Below are 9,791 nucleotides of genomic sequence, written 5' to 3'. Positions count from 1 at the left end.
TAAAATGTCTTCATAACTAGCTAGGTTTTTAAAGATTTTTTCTGAAGAACAAGTAAGAGGAGACAAACAACTGCTAAGAAAAGCATTGATCGATCTCGTGGGTTCTTTGATTGTTTTTCTGGTTTGGGGGGGTGTTTGTTTCTTTTTTTGGGTTTTGTTTTTTTTTTTTAGCAGGCACACCAGTTACAAATTTAGAAAAAAACAATTCAAGAGTTTGGAATTTAAGTCAAACTTCATTCTTTTAGAGCAGCAAGTTGAAGCTTCTAAACCGCCTTCTTTATGTAGAGGTAATTTTTGTTATTTTTAGCAGAAGGTGGCACGCTTGACAGCACCATTTGTAGTCAGGAAATGATATGCTAAGATTAGTGAGAAACAAATCTGCAGTATATTTTGAAAGCAGTCATACTCTGCAGGTTTACAATTTGGACGTGCTCTGATCATACTGGAAAAAAACTCAAATCAACATGAAGGTTTTTTTCATAAAGATTAACATTACCAGGTAATAGTGAAAAGCATAGATATCTTAAATTTTCCTTTCTTGGATGTATCTGGTTGGTTCAGATTTTTCTTGTAACCGGCATTCATTATCTGTGTGTGAATATTGATGTATCTCTTGATCTACCAAAGACCAAGCAAGGGAAATGCTATTTGATCTTGGATAAATTCTCAAGACAAGAGAACAGAACAGTATACATTTAAAGTTTCAATTTAAAAGCAATGAATTAGCTTTTTCAAGTTTTTTGTTTCCTGCCTCAGCACTCCTGACGGTGTTATCCTGTAACACCCCATAACATTGCTGTGGACTACACAGGAACTTAATCCTGAGAGATTGTCGAGTATCCAAAAAGGATGTGTGGGAGCTGTTGAACAGCAGGGTCACCAGTAACTGGGTTGTGATGATGATAAAATCTGCTGTATTTTAGAGTAATTTTCCAGAAACAGAACAGCTGCGTTCTCTAATGGGAGGCAAACTTTTTGTACAAAGAGAAAACAAACACAAACTAATATGAAAATCCTTACTGCTATCATAGCCCAGCATTTGCTTCAGTCAGCACAAATGTAGTTTGCGATAGTTTTAATACCCTGGAAGAGCAGGGGGCGGAGGATTGGAAATGGGTCTGAGCAGGCGCAACAATTCATTTTGTATTTATATAAAATATTCCCCGCATACCTGTGCATATTTGTGCAACTGGAAAATCCTGCGTGTTAAAATATATACACTTATACCTGGTGCTGAAAGTAAAGGCAAGAGCAGAATCTGCCTTTACCCGTTCAGCCTGAGGTTCTTCAGGCAGGCATTTAGTTTGGAATGAGATATCACAGAATTATGTCAGAAACAAAGATTTGTATGTGTGCACTTAAAGAATGCAAAACACGTAGTTTTTGCTATAGTGTGATTCTTTGCTGTAAATACATACTTGCTTGTTCCCCCCCCCCCATATGGTCCCCATGGCATACTGCATTTTATTTTGCCTCTAAACCTTTAAATATGGGAGGGTTTTGGTATTTGTTATTATTATAAGATTTTCTGGTCTAGTGCTTTGCTCAATGCTAAGTTTGCCTTTACCACAGCAGGGAGAGTCTATTATAAGCTCTGTTTTTTTCATGCTATAGCACTGTTTCTTTCTAGTCTACTGAACTGAATTACTGCATACTGGCAAAAATGAAACAGCCAACACCAACACTGCTTGCATTTAAGCCAGGGACAGAACATGTAAATTGGCTTCAGAATCAGTTGGGTCTGATCCTATTTCCACTGAAATCTTTAGAGAAGACTCATTAATCTTAAGAAAAAAGAATGAAGACCTATAATTTAATAGGCCTCTATTATTAATTTTAAACTCTCTTTTCAAAAGAAACATTACTTTTATGAAATACAGCTTCAGTCTAAATTTCTGTAAAAGGAGACTATCATTTGAGAACTGTAAGTACATAAACTTTGTAAACACTACTCACTAAACCCAATGTAGCACTCCTGCATCACACAGCAGTGTTTGTTCATGCATTGATAAATAAGTGAATCCTTCCACAGATAAGCACTCAGGCAAATCCATGTGGGACTATTTAAAAGTTTGAATGATTTACTAAAACTTATAATATATATCCACATTTCAGGACAGAGGGCAGCGTTCTGTCAGGTTCCATAACTATTTTGCTTCCTAATTAAAGAATAAAGGTGTAGTCCAATTATTGCACTTAAACAAGGATATTAGAGATGGGACTGTGCTACTGTTTTTCAGTTTGACAGTAAAGCTTGCGGCTTCCTTTACTCAGAAATCAGGTTTTTGCACGACTTGCATTTGAATATATTGATCAGCAATTGAGGGGAAAAAAATGTCAAAAGTTGAATATAAAAACATTTTACAAGCTTTTAAACATATCTCTCATATCAAGACATTCTTTGTTTTAAAATTTTGTATTTTTGTATGTGACCTAGTTTTTTTCAAAAATCTTGTTCCTACGAGATTAGAAAACTTGAGAGAAGCATTTACATATTTATTAAAATTAACATAAAAGGCTTGCCTTTGAAAGGTAAAGTTGGTAAATACACACTGTTTAAAAATGCCAATAAAAACCTCATTTATTTCATATATGCAAGTTGATTTGCACATGTATAAATAGATTTGCTTTTTGCATTTTTTGCTTAGTTTCTATGTTTCTTTTTGTAATTTATAGTTGCAGCTGTGTGTTTGCTTGTTTATATCAGATTATGTTTCTCCTACAAATATTTAATGTTTATGTGCCTTTTTTTACTTTCTTGGGGTTTGGATGGGTGTTTGGAATGTGGACACTGTCTGAACAAGTATAATGGAACACTAATTACAGGTAAAAATAGTGCTTGATGACTATACAACTTAGCGGTATGAATTTTGAATGTTTTTAAGTAGTGGGGAAATCTGTTCTAAAACTGTAAGGTAAGGGTTAATAAGATAAAACTATAACTTTAATAATTCTTGCAAAACGTTGCTTCTGCAAGCAAAATACCCTTTACTGAATACCTGTAATTTGACATGAGAGCTCCTGCTGGGAGGGATGTCTGTTTAACGACCAGAGCAAACTAAAGCCGTTGGGAGACAATGCTAACAGAAAACATCTAGAAACAGCCTGCAGGAAAATTGAAGATCCACATTAAAGTTTGTGAGGTGCGGGTTTTCCGGATAAAGATGTCTGTGCATGGAAGTGCACGGGGTGTTCCTGGTGCTACCAGGAGAATACAGTCCTCTGTGATACCTGAATTTACAACTCTTAGTGGGGAGGGAACTCTGGATATTCAGCTTATTGCAGATACTTTTCTTTTTAATGCTACTACTTTTCTGCAAGAAGAGTATTTTGCAAAATAGCTGCTGATCAGGTTTCAGCTGGAGATAGCAGAACGGGGTTGCGGACAGAGCCAGGGCTCTCCGTCTTCCCCGTTCAGCTCTGCTCCCAGCTACTTGTGCCGGCTTTTGCAACTTGCTTATTGACAAGCATTCAGACCTGCTGAAAGTTTCTGTTGATACCAGCCGCAAACCAGGTTGTTAGCCCATGTCTTCTCTCCTCACTTCATCATGTTGTACTACTATTCTTTAATATACTAATTGATGTCCTTGATTTATCCTTGATATGAAAGACATGCCCTCCCCTCTCAAAAATGAGTTGCCCACCTAAATTACAAAGATGATTTACGAGTTTGCAGCACTTTTCACATAAAAAAATCCAAATTGCTTTTCAGGTATATATGTTGCTCATAGTGCATTTCAGGACCAGATTTTGCTAGTAAAACAAATTAAATGGGATGAATCATGCTGGATACAATCTTATCCAAGTGTAATTAACTTCATGACTCCCACTGGCTTCAGTGATAGCAGAACTCCTCCATTAATTTTTCTTCAAATTAAAAAAGCAGCTCTCCCTTTTTAATAAAGCACTGTATCTTACAAGATAAAGACCAAACGCTTGCAGGTTATATTGTGTACACATCAGCAACCAGTTTTGCTTGCTGTTACAGCATATATCATCTCTGACTAAGTTGATGTTACTTATCAAAGTATCAGTTGAAAACTTGGTTAAATAGCTGTTCAGTCTACAGTTTGGAGTTTGAGGGGTGGGATGTTGTTTTGTTGTTTGGGGTTTTTTTAGGAGACTATTAGTTATCAGTTTCCAATTTCAGTCTTTTTTCCAGGGGTGCTAACATTTTGGCATGGCTGTTTCTTTGTGATGTTCGCCCTACAACTGCTATGCCTTCAAATTCTGACTTACAGTCTCTTTCCATTGGTAGCTCTCCTTTGGTCCCATTGTTTTAGGGACGGCTGTAAAGTCAAGGAGAATAATGCACTGACAGATGTATGCTTTCGTTCAGGCTGAAAAGGCCAGGGACAGATATGGTTTCATTGAGATATGCTTTAATAATATTGCTGTAAATGTAACAACAAAACGTATTGTTTTATGGGCAGTGACTTAAATCTCGTCTTCATATTTTTAAGCAGCTCTATAGGGTTTTTTTAAATTAGTTTGTAATTTCCGGATATTATATATAAATGGAATGTGTAAACAGCAAACTCTGTGTATCAAGTGTAAAATGTTTACTGTAGGAATGTGTTGAAAATACCAGAGGCTGAACCCCGGAATGCCTCAGGTGTGAGGCATCGTTCATGTTCTTTCTTCCAGGGAAAAATAGCAAAGTGCAACTGTTGCCAATGTGTCTTGCTTTTATAAGTGTAATCCTTTACGTAGTCATATAATTAAAACCAATAGTATGTTTTAATTCAGCAGACCTCTCTCAAACAGCACTAAGCCACCTGTTTATTAAATGGGTAAATAAAATCAGGTCCTCAAAGTTTTGATAAAATGAATAATAACTCCATCTTCCACACACAGAAACTGCTTTAAAAACATTCAGTTGTAATCAAGTGAATAATGCCCTTCTCTCTGCTGGGAAGATCGGTGCAGGTGCCATTTGACTACGGTGGGCTATGCATGGAAACAGAATTTGTCACCTTGCTAAGGTCTTGTAGATCTGAAGCGTTGTGGACCCTGCTGTCCTCACGTTTCACAGCAATGATAACATGCGGCTGCTTCTCTGTACAGGAAAATACATCTGTATGGCACTGCGCTGTCGTACTTGCAAATACTAGCCCTAGGTCAGTGCTGCTCCACTTGTGGCCGGTCACACAGTAGAGGCTCGGTCCTGCAGGAGCCAGCAAAATCCTTGGCTTTAAGGAGAGCATGTAAATAACGCTGTGGCATTTACTGGAGCCATCCAGGCACCATGCAACACGTCCTGGCTCGGATTCCAGCAGCTGCAAAGTAGTTTGAAGTATCAAATAGGTACACGGTACATCAAATTAAATTGCTGTCTGAAGGCAGTTAATTTTAATAGGGTTATACCCAGAACTAATTTGTTACATTCATTAACAGGTCTGTTGCAGTACAGTGACAGTGAAAACCATTTTTAAGAAGTCATGGTTTTATTTGGTTTTCACGAAGGAATACAGCAGAGGAGGAAATGGCAGTTTTTACCAAAGGAAAAAAGAATAAATTTTATGAGAAGAGAAAAGCTACCCTGAAGATTCTAAGAGAGCTAAAAGAAAAATATAAGGGAATATTTACAAAGTTAATTTGAGCTTGGGGAAGTTGATCTCCCTGAGCTTGCGAGGCTGATTTTTGCAGGGATGTCCTCCAGAGGGCAATTTGGGGCAGCTCTTCCGTTTGTGGTCTGAATCATTCCCTGGAGGAGTTTCTCTCTCCATGGGTGAGGGGGGTCAAAGTCTGAATAATCCTTGTAGCACTGTAAATTGAAAAAAAAACCTACTGAAATCCGTAAAAATAAAAAGATTGCTGCTTTTTGCAGATAATAATTTGGAGTCAATGAGAGTTTTTGTATGTACATGAGAACTTCAGGGTCAGGCTGGTACTATGTGTGTTTGGCTTGAAATCGCTCCTAAAAGGTTGATCCTTTGTTTTATTTAAATGGTTGTGTTCCACTATATTGCGTTCAAGCAGTTTGATTCAAAAAGAACAGAACACAGTGGTTCAGATACTGTCAAGTTACTGGGGTTCAATAGGATGGGATTTTTTTTTTTTAAATTTTTTTTTTTTTTTGAAAAGTAAATGTCTGTACTTTAATGGCATAGAAAAATGCTTTGTTTTCACTGTTGTAGAAAAAAACTAGGGAGAACTTTATTTTTCAATAAACCTTTTTCTTGTGTGATTTGGATTTATGATTACTTTGTGCTTAAATGGGAAGTCTGTGAGCTGCCATTTATCCAAAGTTGCGTTTTTGTGGCTTATGCTTGCAATTCTGGGCATTTCTGTTGCTGGCCCACCTGTTCAGAGGTAAGTCATAGCATGACCCGTCCCATCTGCCCACATCTTGGCCATAAGAACAACAGGCAAGTAATTACCTTTTTACTATGTTTTGTTTTTAATGCAAGTTGGATAATGGATAAAATCAAGGTTCATTTTAGGAGGACAGTTTTGCCCCAGCAGTAGTTAGGAATTCTTGGTTTCCTAGAAATTTCCAGCACACAAGGAAGACTGTGGAATTGCACAGTAGCACACAGATATACAAGACTTACTGGCGCAATACAGTATGGAGTTCAAAAAGAAAACTACGTTGTGGTAAAATAACAGCTTCAGAGAGTGTTGTCTTTCAAGATCCAAGTTTAAGTGCAGTGAGCTTGGATGGCTTATGAAATACTCGCATATGGAACAAGAAATCAAGCGTGAAACTTTGGACTACGTGCCTGCATTCCTTCAGTCAGCATCGCTCCCACGCCGGGTTGAGGTTTCAGCAGCTGACAGCAGCTGGCGCTGCAGGAGCCACCGCCTGAGAGGTGCCCCGAAAGTCTCCCTGCCAAAACCATCTGAGAGATGGTAACCTGTGTCTTAGGGGGAGCGGAGCCTGCATTCAGTGCACTCGATAGGTGCCACGTTAGATCACCTTGGAGCTTGTAAACACACATATCAAAAAAGACGTTCAATATAAATGTCCACAGAGTGAAACTTCTTAGTTTATTTCAGTTGCACCCATTCTGCTGAAAGGCTCTTTCTGCCCACCTCAATTTTTGTTAGCCCAGCTGAGACTGAGGGAAGGGTCCTCTGTTGTCAGCTCCTGCTAGGAATTTTGAGAGGTTTCGGTGGAGGTGTCCGAAAGTAATAGAACAATTAATGCAGGAGCAGCATGCAGTAGTAAAATGAATAGTAAAAAAACCCAACCAACCAACCAAAAAAACAAAATGAAGACCAGCTCTTTTTTATCTGTTCAAAAAATGTCTATTTGTAGCATAGTTGCTATGTACTTTTTAAAACTACACTGGAGAGAAGCAACTGCTCACTTTCATACAACAATACCTTTTTCCAAGTTTGTTGTATGTTGTTTGTTTGTTTGTTTTAAAATGTGGTCACACATAACTGAGCAATGTAAAATCAGAATAGTACAGAAGTCAGTAACTATCAGCCTGGGATCCTTTTTATTTTCCTTGTCCCAATTAATGACACACAATACCGGTAAGCAATAGATAAATAAAAATGTCAAACTGAAGTGGGAAGGTGAAATGCCTGCAGCTTGGGAGAGGGTTTGTGACTTGGGTTGGGATATCCACTTGTCCGGTCTATTTACTGGCCAGAATTAGGGAGTTTAGTGCATCGTGGCTACACATGATGGTTTTTTGCTGCGCATTGCTGGCAGTGCTTCTACAAGAGCCTTTTATTACTGTTTCAGTGAGGTGAAGTACGTGAATATCCTTCACCAATCGCCCTGGGTATTTATGCGCATTTCCTTGGCATATTTCACCTCAGATTTAAATGGGTGAAAATCTTGTTGGTCTTGTGTTGCTATTCAACATACCACAATTCCCAAACGTTTCCTAACCTCACAATGAATTAGTGGAGGACACTGGTCATTCAGTCCCTTGTTCTGGTTATTTCTGGAAATGTTTTCCTTCCTGTTTCATTCCCCTAATTATTGTTCAGCTTTGACATTATAAGAAGACATCTGTAAAATGGTGAGCAGCTCGAGTCAGATGTGGGCTGTGTTGAGTCACATAATGGAAAAAAAAGTATGAAAATTGGAACTTGGAATAAAAAAATACAGCTGTATTGGAAAGATCATTGGGGGAGCTTAAATACTAAATACTTCAACTCTCACACACTTAGACTGGTTTCAGTCAAACTCCATCTGGTAGAGAGTCCACAGATGGAAACATTTTGCTGGGACTTTGTGCCGCTCTCAAAAGCCTCACCTCACACTGAGACTTCCTTTTCAGTGTGCAAGAGACAGAGCCTCCCAGTTTACTGCCTTACAATGACCTGTATTTATGTTTATGCTTGTCAGGACTTGCACATTTTGTTATTTTACTGATTATGGAAATTGTATCTAACTAAAATTCTGGTACTAAATCTTTGTTGCCAAAAAATTGAATATTGTTTGCACCAAACAGACTCCAGATGTTAAGTCTCACCGTATGTCCTGCTTTGTCTTGTGGACCCTTCGCTCAGAGGTTTTTCCTCCTGGGACACTTGCTGCAGGACCTCGGAGGAGCGCCGGCTGGCTGAAGGCATCTGCCTCGTGCACGTTTGTGAGCACGTTTGTGAAGAGGGAAACTTCAAAGTGGAAAGTGCTGGACAAAAGTGCTGAAACAGTAACAGCACCTCTAAAGAAAAGGTACTAAGGTATGAGCCTCTGGTGTTTCAGTAAGTAACAACTGTTGCTTGCAATGTAAGTAATCGGTACAGTGGATCTTTGAAGTGAAAGCTGCTAAATCACTGGAGGCCCCTCTTAGCTTTAATTTCCTCCCTGCCTCCATAGGAGGGAGGAATCGATGTGATGTGTCCAAGGCCACGCTGCAGGCTTGGATTCTGCTTGATGGGTTGGTCCCCGTAAAAAGGCAGTTGGCATTTGCTGTCACTTGGCCGTTTTAGAATCGGTGTCGCCTTTACTCCACTGCTTGCTCTGTGGTGAGGTGAAGGGTGACAATCCTGTAAGGCCTGTGTCACGAAGAGGTGAGTTCAGAAGAATAACGGGGTTGGTGGCAGCAGTATTAGCTGACCAATGTTTCCTAGTTACTTGCCAAACTAACTTGGAAGAGAGTAGCCCTTCTGTGCAGGCTTTGGATAAAACGTACTTTCGGCCCCCCTGCATCCGAGTGGTGTCGGTCTCTGCTGGACCCGCACGCTGGGGTTCTGCTGATCCTCTGCTCCGGCACGCTCCCCGTGAGCGGGCTGGAGGCTGCCCGAGGAGCAGCCGTGCTGACCGGGGTGAGTAGCACCAAACAGGTAAAAGTTGAGAACCATTCAGTGCTGCCTCAAATACCCATCTTGTGGCCGAAAGGAAAACATCAGCTCCCAAACGTGGGAGGAACAGGATCCCTGGGTTGTCTGCTATTTGATTTAATTGCGTAACCTGGACTCACACGCCAGGCCGCAGGAATGTGTTTTTGTGTGCTACTCCTGCTTAGTTACTGGTCCTCGATAAACACAGCCCCAGGCTCGGTGACGTGCTTTGTCACAGCACCGCTTGGTGGCAGCGCGCCTAACACGGATTAGCAGCAGACTCTTGGGAGCAGTGCAAAGAAATTACAGGTGCTGTGAGCACAGCAAAACGCTTTCCTACTTGCAGGCTCTGGCTGGGACATCTACACGAGTCCATGCATCCCAGGGATAATCCCTGGTCAAGTAGCTTCAGCACTTCCTTATCTCTGCTTGCTGCTATCATGGCCATCTGTTTAATACTTCATCCTCGGAGACTTCAAAAGAAAATGGGTAGTAAAGACATTTCTTGAGTATAAATTTGATTGTCTAGGAAAAATGCA

The sequence above is a fragment of the Fulmarus glacialis genome, unplaced genomic scaffold, assembly GCF_000690835.1.
Source record: "Fulmarus glacialis isolate BGI_N327 unplaced genomic scaffold, ASM69083v1 scaffold10854, whole genome shotgun sequence".
Taxonomy (NCBI): Eukaryota; Metazoa; Chordata; class Aves; order Procellariiformes; family Procellariidae; genus Fulmarus; species Fulmarus glacialis.
The sequence above is the reverse complement of the archived record's forward strand: the minus strand, read 5'-3'. Positions refer to the sequence as shown.